This window comes from Phyllobates terribilis, unplaced genomic scaffold (assembly GCF_046119375.1).
Source record: "Phyllobates terribilis strain yellow unplaced genomic scaffold, ASM4611937v1 Scaffold_2__4_contigs__length_985480577, whole genome shotgun sequence".
Lineage (NCBI taxonomy): Eukaryota > Metazoa > Chordata > Amphibia > Anura > Dendrobatidae > Phyllobates > Phyllobates terribilis.
This window is the reverse complement of record NW_027362762.1, coordinates 668,024,606-668,038,013: the sequence shown is the minus strand read 5'-3', so window position 1 is coordinate 668,038,013 and position 13,408 is coordinate 668,024,606. Positions and strand designations below refer to the sequence as shown.

At 45.3% G+C, this 13,408-nt stretch overlaps 1 protein-coding gene across 3 annotated transcripts in view; it reads right to left on the bottom strand.

Annotated features, from left to right (window-relative positions):
- The window catches only part of LAMB3 (laminin subunit beta 3), a 95,277-nt gene that overhangs the window by 49,616 nt on the left and 32,253 nt on the right, over positions 1 to 13,408 (bottom strand). The gene's annotated exons all lie outside the window — the stretch shown is intronic.

The window sequence follows — 13,408 nt, the reverse complement described above, 5'->3', positions numbered from 1 at the left end:
TAAACCTAAGCTCTTTATTGTTTATCTCAAGTCTTCTTTGCTAACCCTCATCTGCCCTTGGAGAATAAGACATGGATAGGACTGTATTCATAGCAATCAAGATGGTGGTAATCAAAGCTTCCCCCTGTCCCTCAGCTTATGCCACTTTCAAGTGACAAAGAAAATCAAGTGACCATCACTATCCTGATTTCTATGGGTGCAGAGTTAATTAAGAAGTGGGGTAAGCAATGAGGTTTGGGACTTTCAATTATAACACTCAATTGTTTATGCTATATTAGATGTATATTAGAACATGACCAACTACTCTAAAAGCACAACAGTACAATCAGTACAACATGTCTGCTTTCTTCCAAAAACAGTTCTACACCTCTCCATGGGTTGTGTCTGGTGTTGTGAGTTACCGTATTTCCATTGAAGTGAATGGACAAGTGTGGATCTGTTTTTGGAAGAAAATATCCATGTTTTTTTTTTTTAAATCCTAAAAAAACTCTTTTACTGAGCCAACCTTACTCTAGCAATGGTTTGAACAGGTTTTGGAAATGCATTTCACCACCCACATTCAATAACGGCTGAGTTGTACCCCTCGCACTATTTGCTTACTTATTATGATCTAGCACTGGAGATAGAAGAATCAATGCACAGGATTCAGGTCCATCGGCCAGGTCACCAGTCTGTCACCACTGGACAGGAGGAACATCAATCCCCTTACCTTCCGACATTCAGGCTCTACCTTTGATTAGCCAATCTGGCACGATGTTGTGTGTGCGTCACAACGCATTGATGATGTCGCCATCATGACATCAGACCTGACTAATGGAAAGAAGAGCTGGGAGGAAAGAAGATTTGCAAGTCTCCTGCCCAGGGGATTACTGACCTGGACCTGAGTCCTGCGAATCAACTCTCCCATCTCTATCAACCACTACTGAATCAGCAAGTAATAATGTGCAGCTTCTTACTAATGGCATACTTGAATATGTCAAAATAATAAGGCAGCAGGGTGGTTCGGTGGTCCTAGGTTCAAATCCCACCAAGAACAACATCTGCAAGCTGTTTGTATGTTCTCCCTGTGTTTGTGTGGGTTTCCTCTGGGATCTCCGGTTTCCTCCCACACTCCAATAGGGAATTTAGATTGTGAGCCCCAATGGGGACAGAGATGATGATGTCTGTAAAGTGCTGTGGAATATGATGGCGCTATATAAGCAAGTAAAATAATAATAAATGGCTATTATATCTATTGATTGTGCCTCCATTGAATCATGTGATCTTGGTAGACTCAGCAATATATTATATTAATCCTCCTAATAGAATAACATTGTAAAATCTTTTTTTCCTGTTTACATATTAATTATGCCAACTCTGCCACAGATGCACATTTTAGTGTTCCAACTCCAAACACCATTCAGTATTTATTTACCCGGCGGACATCCTCCTTACTCATTCATTCATGATGATCATGTGTCCCGTACATCACTAAGTGAGACTACTGGGTTCAGGGCAAAGACACAGTCAACTTTTACCCAAGGCAATAACTTTGGTATTACTTACAAATGAACCAGTCAAGAATACACAAAACATAATAAACAATAGAAAAAAAATGTATAAAAGATACAACCAATAAGTGTAAACATATAAGAAAACAATGCTAATTCTGAAAGATCTTACAAGTGTTACATCAGCGTTATTCTATCTTCCGCAAATATACAGTCAAATTTTATGGTGAAGAATAATCACAGATAAGCAATCCATACATAGATATATAGATAGATAACAGATAGATAAGCAATCCATATATTAAGCGTATTATATAGGAAGCCCCTTTTGCATTGTTAGGTCATACAGGTTTTAAATGTTTTAGTAGGATTCTGATATAAAAAAAATAAATAAAAATAAATTTTAAAACATTTAAAAAAAAATGAAAGGAAAAAAATAAAATAAAAATATTATCTGGAAAAGTTCATATATAAATCTATATACAAGTATTCTTTACAAAAGTCCTATGAGGCATGTTTGGAATATTTTATTTTACCGGAACATAAATAGTCTAGGTAGGGTCGTAGGTAACAGGGTGAAAGGTATCTAGGGTAATGAAGTGAAATTTGCCAAGGACCACAAACAGACTTTTGTAGTGACTAGAGCCATGTAATGAACTAGGTGAAAGGTTACTGGGTAAAAAGTCATTCTGTATACGGCTTGCTGGGGTCTGTGCAAGCTGCCTGCCGAAAATTCCCACAGACACAGCTGCCCATGACAATACAGCGTTACTATGGACGGTCACATTTCTACAATAACTGTCATATTTAAGGGACTTTTTGTGCTGTAATTTATGTATGAAAATACGAGACTTCATGACGGCAATGCCTCTATCAGGACCTTTTGTGTAAGTGCGGACAATAGGTATTGAGTGTTCTTGTGTCTTATTGCTGCTCAGACATTTACATAACCCAAAGAAGAAAATTGTTAAATGTGGGGGGAGGTCTGAGAAAGTTCTCCTCTGTCTGTAAGCAGATACCTAGTCAATGAGTGTAACAAGTTTATTCTGTAATTCATAAGTACCGTCATTCTCTGTCAAATTAACCAAAATAGAAACCCATTAAGAGAAATTACTTATTTAAGGGTAGAAGATAGAATGAGTAGAAGAAGCTCTATAGCAGAGGTGCACAACATTTTTTGGTCCACACTGTCATACTGACCCAAATCAAAGGTCCCAAAAAAATGTAAAAGGATACTTACAATACATGACTACATTACCAGAATCAGTCAGTACAGTAATACATCATCAGAAACAAGTGTTGAGTATTGAGAAGGATTTTGAGAGTTTCTGCTCCCAAAAAAGTCAGTAAGAATAAACCCAAGCTTACACTGAGTTTTTGGAGCAAAAACTCAAGCAACTTCACTTCATAACCTCAAAAGTAAGTTTTGAGGATTTTTCAGCTTTAACATGAAGTACATTATGGGTTGCTACACAATCAGAACCACCGTCAGTACATGAATGCAGTACCAGAACCACTGTCAGCACATGAATTCAGCACCAGAACCACAGTTAGAACATGAATGCAAAGCCATAACCACCGTCAGTACATGAATGCAGCATCAGAACCACTGTAAGTACATGAATGCAGTGCCAGAACCACTGTCAGCACATGAATTCAGCACCAGAACCACAGTTAGAACATGAATGCAAAGCCATAACCACCGTCAGTACATGAATGCAGCATCAGAACCACCGTAAGTACATGAATGCAGTGCCAGGACCACCGTCAGTACATGAATTAAGCGCCAGAACCAACGTCAATACATGAATACATCACCAAGCTTTGTACAGTGATCAATTGCAGTTTCAGGTCAGCCCCATATAGAGTTGTACCTTGTATACTTGCAACTTCCAATTATTATTATTATTTATTTATCCCAATAGGTCCTTAACAATGGTAAGGAGATACTGGGAGTTGTTGCCCCCTTCACAGTTCACTACCCCCCCCCCCCATCCCGTTGCACTCATAGTAAAGGTACACTCATAGTAAAATTAAAACTAACACCATTCCCTTCTATAATAGTATGTTTATTCTTCAGCTCCTCCTGGAGCGATTACTGTCTCCTGCCGCATCATCATCACATCTGCACTGCAGCACCGGCAGCAGTGTGATGAGGCCACAGCGTGATGACCTCATCACGCTGCTGCATCAGGGCAGGGACTATGAGCTCCTCTGCTCTCCCCCTGTCCCAGTGCCGAATAGCTCAACTGTATTCGCATCTGAAAGACATGAATACAGCAGAATACAGGAAGGTGAAAACCGGAGTCTCCCGGTCCAACGCGGGCTGCACAACATACTTCGACAGGCGATGTTCTCTATTGGCAATGGTGCTGACATCACGTTGACAGCGAGGGGCAGCTAATCAGTTACCTCAGTGGTGCTGATGAGGTGTTCCATCTACCTAGGCAGAGCTAATGAGTTCACTGACATGACGTCAGGGCCACAGTCAATACCGGACACCGGGATCAGCGCCAAAGACTTACTGCTGGATTCAGGGAGGCTGAGTAAAGTGTAGCCAAGGACAAAGATTTTCTGAAAGGGGACAAGACACCTCCTTTTAAATGAAGATCAGGAATCTCTCATGTCTCTTGAATATATGAGACATAAGTTCTGAAAGTAGTAGATAAATAAGGGAATACTCGAAAAAGTGAAGATATATACCCTTAAAAACAATATTTATGTTAAGCATATATATGTTTTTTTTAGCCAGTAAGTTTGACCATTAAGCTTTCTCATAGGAATAGGAATTTAATAAATATTGTTTTTAAGGGTATATATGTTCAATTTTTATGAAATACATGAAAGCAGATAGGGTCTATTCACTAGCTCAGAGACAACTGAAGATTGGAAATCAAGCCTGCCGAGGGAAAACTGATGAAACATGCTGAATACAGGACATATAATGACCAGAAATAGTGTTATTCCTCATGTCACACAACGATTTGTCCTGAACAGTCATCTATAATGACAGGTACACGATAAAACCCACAAAGCCAAATTGCTTAAATACCATTATAAGGTTTATGTCTCCTCCTAGTGATGCCGATCAATTACTGTGTGTCAGATTATTTTCTTGTGTTATTACATATTGTCAGAATATATTTTCTCTTTTTATCATTATTTCCATCCACTTCATCTCCTTTATTATATAAATTGGCTATTTTCACTTTCATAGCATCATTAAATTCTGGGAGTAAGAATAAATTCCAGACAGATGAATACTGATGATACAGACTGTCCAAATTCCACTCTCTGCCTCATTTACTATAATATCATCACGTAAATAGCAAATATATCAATGTTCCAAAAGAGCCGATCCCAGTCTGGTGACTGTGATACTGACGTCTGCGTAGTGTTCCAAAAGAAGAGAAAAAGGAAGCTGAATTAGTCATAGATTGCAGCCGTTTCCATAGTTGTATAACCTTTGTTCTAATATTCTGATAGAATTGTGATTTGACGATGGTTGTTGGCTGTGGTGGACAAGAGGGCTATGTAATGAAACATCTTAGGACATTTAACTCGTAATTTGTACAATTTATTGTTCTGCTCATTCCATAGATATAGTTAATTTAGAGACAAAAATGTAAAATTGGTGGAGAAAGGTTGAACTTCATTGACCTAGGTCTTTTTTCAACCTATGTAATTTGAGAATAAATCCAAATTTTGGCACTAAGGCTATGTGCCCACGTTGCGGAAATGAAGCAGAAAATTTGCGCTTCATTTCCGCATGTCCTTTCCCGGAAAAACGCATGCGGAATTCTGCAAGCGTTTATCGCGCGTTTTCGACATGCGGAATTGCCTTGCGTTTTTTATTGCATTGACAAGGCAATTCCGCATGCGGAAACGAAAAATTAATTGACATGCTGCGGATTTTTGTGCACATCAAAAACGCTGCGGAAAAATCCGCAGCATGGTCATAGAACTTGCGGATTCTCATTGGGGACCATGGGGTGCGGATTAACAAGCGTTTCACAAGCGTTTACGCTGCGGAAATTCCGCATCAAATACGCTTGTAAAACTCTACGTGGGCACACACTCTTAAACTGGCAAACTCCACTTGCCTTTGTTTCTGTACATCTCAGCACATTAATACTATTATATGTTCACATGTCAAATATGGAACAACTGGACTGGTATTATGTTCGTGATCAATGTGATTGGTTTTTCCTGATATCTATAGTAAACTGGTTTTATACTCTTTTATACTGTATATACGATTAGTGGCAAGCAAGGACCATTTATACATCATGTTTATGAAGTTTTTATGTGGCTTGTCAGGATTTCAGGAATTTACTTCTTTAGTTTAAAGCTCTGATTAACTTTTAGTCTAAGCCCTGACCTGATACAATCCTCCTATGTGTCCTTCACACTTAATGCTTGTCAATCAGTCCAGGGGCTAGCTTGTTATCTACAAGAGGGTTTGTGAAGATCTAGATGAAAAGCAAATGAGAAGACAGCCGTTTTCCATAAAGCATCTTAAGATTCCTAAGTTGACATTGATTCTCTGAATGCATATTATCCTTTGAGTCTTTTTCCTATTGATACCTCTGTTTTCATTCAATTCTCCTGATTAACATCTTCATGATATAATAAAGAGGTTTTTACATCTTCTAAAGTAAGAGTAAATAGCTAGCATACACTATAATGTTACAAATGTAGAAGCAAGCCATGGACCGCAATCCAAAAATCATCATTGCCACGTCCATGAGAACCTCTCAGTGGGTCCCAGGGTTGCCAAGAGTCCAGAAATTCCAGGACTGTCCATAAAAAAAATTAAAGGCGTCCGTGATTTTTTTTTTTAGCGGAAGGATTATTTTGACTGTAATTATCATCATTTTACAGTGAATGCAGCTGATGTCTTCATATCAGAATTATGGGCTGAAGACATGTATCACTTATGATCATAATGATTTCTTATGGTCTTCCAATGTGTCCATAAAAAATATTGTCTGTCTGTGATTTTTTGATTATCTGTCCAGATATAATAAGAAGTCAAGTTGGCAATCCGGGTGGGACCCTAAAATTCTTCAGTGGTGGTGGTCAGAGCATGAGGAGCCATGCTCTGACCGCCACTGAAAAGATAGCGCACCAGCAGGGAGAGCAACCTGGTGCTCCACAGCACCTATATTGCAAGGCAAAGCCCCCACAGCTCCAGGCCACACCAGACCACAGGCACAGTACCACAGCAACAATGGCCGCCACACAGCACGAACACAAAGTGAAAGAAGCCAAAAAACTCACCTTCCACATGTTCTTAGACTGTAAACTGAGAGCAAAAATAGGCAGAACCCCTCTTGCAGTCTCCTGCTAATTAAAAATGCCTGGGCCAAATGGGAGGGGTGCTGGTCCAGGCAAAACAAAAACACTATAATTATTATGGTTGGTATGAATTCAACCTATGTGAACCCCATCAATCCTGAAAAAGAATGAGACACCTCATAGAGGGTGTCATGGGGGTGTCTCTATGCAGAGAAGGAGACGCAGCACATTCTCAGAATCAGTGGGCCTCACAGACGCCGGGTCCCCACTAATCATACAGGTTTGCAGATTACAGACTACCATAAACTACAGTCTAAAGCTAAAATTGGTTTTCCAGTCAGGGGAAAGTACTCTAACTTCTGGAGTCCCCCAAGCTGTTATTGGGGGGGGGGAAACTGATAGGGTGTCAAATGGCATTCACTATCAACATCAATGGGTGACTGATCATCTATAATATAATCGTACAAGCGTCCCTCTGTCTGAAGCCTCTATAGACTGCCCAAGTGCGACGCGCCTCCGCAGTCTAGACCCCAGAGAGGAACGCAACCACATCCTAAACGAGGAGTTTAGGATGAGGATTGTGGCCCCGGAGATCGCGGTATGCGTAAGCACTGAACGCATACTGTGATCTCCGGGCCCCTAACAACTCACCTATCCGGGACACCGTGCTGTGTCTTCGGGCCGATAGCCGTGAGATGAATGCGTCGTCAGAATCGGCGCATGCACATAGCGCTATTCGGCGCCATTTTACTGAAGACACATTTGCAGTGTGTCTTCAGCAAAATGGTGCCAGACAGCGCGGTATGGACACGGGGGCCACACATACCAGGATTGGGGGATGAGGGGGCCACACATACCAGGATTGGGGGATGAGGGGGCAACACATACCGGGATTGTGGGATGAGGGGGCCATGCATACCAGGATTGGGGATGAGAGGTGCTATGCATATCAGGATTGGGGATGAGGGGTGCCATACATACCAGGATTGAGGGGTACCATGCATACCAGGATTGGGGGATGAGGGGACCATGCATACCAGGATTGGGGATGAGGGGTGCCATGCATACAAGGATTGGGGATGAGGGGTGCCATACATACCAGGATTGAGGGGTACCATGCATACCAGGATTGGGGGATGAGGGGTACCATACATACCAGGATTGGGGGATGAGGGGTACCATGCATACCAGGATTGGGGTATGAGGGGTACCATGCATACCAGGATTGGGGATGAGGGGTGCCATGCATACCAGGATTGGGGATGAGGGGTGCCATGCATGCCAGGATTGGGGGGTGAGGTGGCCACACATACCAGGATTGGGCTGTGAGGGGGCCACACATACCAGGATTGGGGGGTGAGAGGGCCACACATACCAGGATTGGTGGGTGAGGGGGCCACACACACAACAGGATTGGGGGGTGAGAGGGCAACACATACGAGGATTAGGTGGTGAGGGGGCCACACATACCAGGATTGGGGGGTGAGGGGGCCACACATACCAGGATTGGGGGATGAGGGGTACCATACATACCAGGATTGGGGGATGAGGGGTACCATGCATTCCAGGATTGGGGTATGAGGGGTACCATGCATACCAGGATTAGGGATGAGGGGTGCCATGCATACCAGGATTGGGGATGAGGGGTGCCATGCATACCAGGATTGGGGGGTGAGGTGGCCACACATACCAGGATTGGGCTGTGAGTGGGCCACACATACCAGGATTGGGGGGTGAGGGGGCCACACATACCAGGATTGGTGGGTGAGGGGGCCACACACACACCAGGATTGGGGGGTGAGAGGGCAACACATACGAGGATTAGGTGGTGAGGGGGCCACCCATACCAGGATTGGGGGATGAGGAGGCCACACATACCAGGATTGGGGGGTGAGGAGGCCACACATACCAGGATTGGGGGATGATAGGACCATGCATACCAGGATTGGGGATGAGGGGTGCCATTCATACCAGGATTGGGGATGAGGGGTGCCATGCATATCAGGATTGGGGATGAGGGGTGCCATACATACCAAGATTGAGGGGTACCATGCATACCAGGATAGGGGGATGAGGGGTTCCATGAATACCAGGATTGGGGGGTGAGGGGACCATGCATACCAGGATTGGGGATGAGGGGTGCCATGCATACCAGGATTGTGGATGAGGGGTGCCATGCATATCAGGATTGGGGATGAGGGGTGCCATGCATACCAGGATTGGGGATGAGGGGTGCCATGCAAACCAGGATTGAGGATAGAGGGTGCCATACATACCAGGATTGGAAGATGAGGGGTACCATACATACCAGGATTGAGGGGTACCATACATACCAAGATTGGGAGATGAGGGGTACCATGCATACCAGGATTGGGGGATGAGGGGACCATGCATACCAGGATTGGGGATGAGGGGTGCCATGCATACCAGGATTGGGGATGAGGGGACCATGCATACGAGGATTGAGGGGTACCATGCATACCAGGATAGGGGGATGAGGGGTACCATGCATACCAGGATTGGGGGATGAGGGGTACCATACATACCAGGATTGGGGGATGAGGGGTACCATGCATACCAGGATTGGGGGATGAGGGGTACCATGCATACCAGGATTGGGGATGAGGGGTGCCATGCATACCAGGATTGGGGATGAGGGGTGCCATGCATACCAGGATTGGGGGGTGAGGTGGCCACACATACCAGGATTTGGCTGTGAGGGGGCCACACATACCAGGATTGGGGGGTGAGGGGGCCACACATATCAGGATTGGTGGGTGAGGGGGCCACACACACCAGGATTGGGGGTGTGAGAGGGCAACACATACAAGGATTAGGTGGTGAGGGGCCCACACACACCAGGATTGGGGGGTGAGGAGGCCACACATACCAGGATTGGGGGGTGAGGGGGCCACACATACCAGGATTGGAGGATGAGGGGTACCATACATACCAGGATTGAGGGGTGAGGGGGCCATGCATACCAGGATTGAGGGGTACCATGCATACCAGGATTAGGGGATGAGGGGACCATGCATACCAGGATTGGGCATGAGGGGTGCCATGCATACCAGGATTGGGGATGAGGGGTGCCATGCATATCAGGATTGGGGATGAGGGATGCCATACATACCAGGATTGAGGGGTACCATGCATACCAGGATAGGGGGATGAGGGGTACCATGCATAACAGGATTAGGGGATGAGGGGTCCCATACATACCAGGATTGGGGGATGAGGGATACCATACATACCAGGATTGAAGGGTGGGGGATACCATCCATACCAGGATTGGGGGATGAGGGGTATCATGCATACCAGGATTGGGGGATGAGGGGTACCATGCATAACAGGATTGGGGATGAGGGGTGCCATGCATACCAGGATTGGGGATGAGGGGTGCCATGCATACCAGGATTGGGGGTGAGGGGGCCACACATACCAGGATTGGGGGGTGAGGGGGCCACACATACCAGGATTGGTGGGTGAGGGGGCCACACACACCAGGATTGGGGGGTGAGGGGGCCACACATACGAGGATTAGGTGGTGAGGGGACCACACATACCAGGATTGGGGGCTGAGGAGGCCACACATACCAGGATTGGGGGGTGAGGGGGCCACACATACGAGGATTGGGGGTGAGGGGGCAACACATACCAAGATTGGGGGGGTGAGGGGTACCATACATACCACGATTGGGGGATGAGGGGTACCTTACATACCAGGATTGAGGGGTGAGGGGTACCATGCATACCAGGATTGAGGGATGAGGGGACCATGCATACCAGGATTGGGGATGAGGGGTGCCATGCATACCAGGATTGGGGATGAGGGGTGCCATGCATACCAGGATTGAGGGGTACCATGCATACCAGGATAGGGGGATGAGGGGTACCATGAATACCAGGATTGGGGGGTGAGGGGACCATGCATACCAGGATTGGGGATGAGGGGTGCCATGCATACCAGGATTGGGGATGAGGGGTGCCATGCATATCAGGATTGGGGATGAGGGGTGCCATGCATAACAGGATTGGGGATGATGGGTGCCATGCATACCAGGATTGGGGATGAGGGGTGCCATGCATACCAGGATTGGGGATAGAGGGTGCTATACATACCAGGATTGGGGGATGAGGGGTACCATACATACCAGGATTGAGAGGTACCATGCATACCAGGATTGGGGGATGAGGGGTATCATGCATACCAGGATTGGGGGATGAGGGGTACCATGCATACCAGGATTGGGGATGAGGGGTGCCATGAATATCAGGATTGGGGATGAGGGGTGCCATGCATACCAGGATTGGGGATGAGGGGTGCCATGCATACCAGGATTGAGGATGAGGGGTGCCATGCATACTAGGATTGGGGATGAGGGGTGCCATGCATACCAGGATTGGGGATGAGGGGTGCCATGCATATCAGGATTGGGGGAATTAGGGGTGCCATGCATAACAGGATTGGGGTTGAGGGTTGCCATGCATACCATGATTGGGGATGAGGGGTGCCATGTATAACAGGATTGGGGATGAGGGGTGCCATGCATACCAGGATTGGGGATGGGGGGTGCATACCAGAATTGGGGATGAGGGGAGCTATGCATACCAGGATTGGGATGAGGGGTACCATGCATACCAGGATAGGGATGAGGGGTACCATGCATACCAAGATGAGGGGTACCATACATACCAGGATAGGGTTGAGGGATGGGGTACCATGCATACCAGGATTGGGTATGAGGGAGCCATGCATTCCAGGATGAGGGGCGCCATGCATGTCAGGATTGGGATGAGGGGTGCCATGCATGCCAGGATTGGGGGTGAGGGGTGCCATGCATACCAGGATTGAGGGTGAGAGGTGCCATGCATACAAGGATAGGGATGAGGCGTGCCATGAATACCAGGATAGGGATTAGGCGTGCCATGAATACCAGGATAGGGATGAGGCGTGCCATGAATATCAGGATAGGGATGAGGGCAGCACATAACAGGATGGGGGAACAGGATTGGGAAGCACAAATACCAGGATGGGGGCAGCACAAATACCAGGACGGGGGCAGCACATACCAGCATGGGAGACCATATAACAATAAAAATGCTGGCCACCCGGGCGTAGAACGGGTTCAATAGCTAGTTTAATATATATCTGTCTAGAGTGCTTTAAAGCAAGAGACACTTTATTCAGTGGCCCTATGGCCAATAGAGGGCAGTGCTGAGCCAATGTCCTTTTCTTGTGTCACCATAATATGGCATATATACTTCAATTATCTTGATTGCACACCCCCTTGAATGATGGGGTAAGCTGCCATATTCTTTGTATACTGAAGATCACTACTGGAAGTTGAATTGATTGTGACAGTAAAGTATAAGACAATTAACAATATTGCAAAAAGGGTCTGTGTCGAACTAGGCATTCTTGAAGCATGTGTTTGCATTGTCAGTAAATAGTGAGCAGTAAATTTAAGGATTATCAGAAAAACTAGAATGCTTTGGTGTAAACTGGTGTGATGAAAGCGGACAGAGAGAATACGTCCAGAATGTACAAAGTATTGAATTATGGCTTATGGACTGTGGAAAAATTTGCTTACACTGCAGCTCTGAATATCTACTGATCACGCCATAAAGTACGCAACAAGGTATCAAATGAGGACATCAAACTCCAGACTATAGTCTGCACGTATCTATATGCACATTGCATAATGCTCACAGCACAGCTGAGATCAGAGATAAGTCAGAGGAGAAGAGTTTGAGAAAGAGTATTGTCATAAAAGGATTAATAATAATAACCACCAAGAGAGATACTCTACATAGAGAGTGGGTAACTCGGGACAACCCCTGTCCAAAAGTAATATTAGGGTATGTAATCCAATAGAGTGTGGGCTTCTGACTACATGAGAAATAAGCCATAGAAACGAGCAGTTCAGCCTCTAGGAATATTTGAGCTGCCGCCCCGTTATTGCTGCGGTTTAGCTTCTAAGCGCTTTTAGTCTCCACTGGCAATAACAGATTATGAAAACTTAAAGGGGTTTCAGACATCTCATTGATCTCATTTTTAATATTGGGAATGTGCACAATACATTTGTTTGGTCAACAGCTAAGTCTTCCGACGCCTCCATACATATGACTGTTCGGCTCTGATCTGCCTTTATGTGTATTTAATTGAGTTTGGTGATAAAACGCTGCCAGACACATCTGGCAGCCATTTTTCCTACGAATATAGGGATCCAGCATATAAGGTCAAACTGCCCGCTCCTTCACAACCCTAAGATCACCTGTCAGGGAGAGTTGGGAGTCCCCATACACAGTAGATGGTTGGACGACATTAATTTAAGTTGATTTTGTGCCTTCAATGTTTGCTTATAGTCATCTCCTCACCTCCTCGTAAACATGCATGTTTGGATTGACAGAACTTACATGTTTAATTTAAGAGTTGGTTGGGGTCAGTTTGGCATCAATTGACATCAGTTTTGCAGGCAGTTGTTCCCCTAAGGCCCCTACAGAAGAGCGCATAAGAAATGGTCCAAGTTCTTCCAGAAAACGCAGAAGATTTTTTTATAATTTTCACCTACGTGCCATTCATTTTTCCTTTTTTTAAATCAGTGTGTGATCAG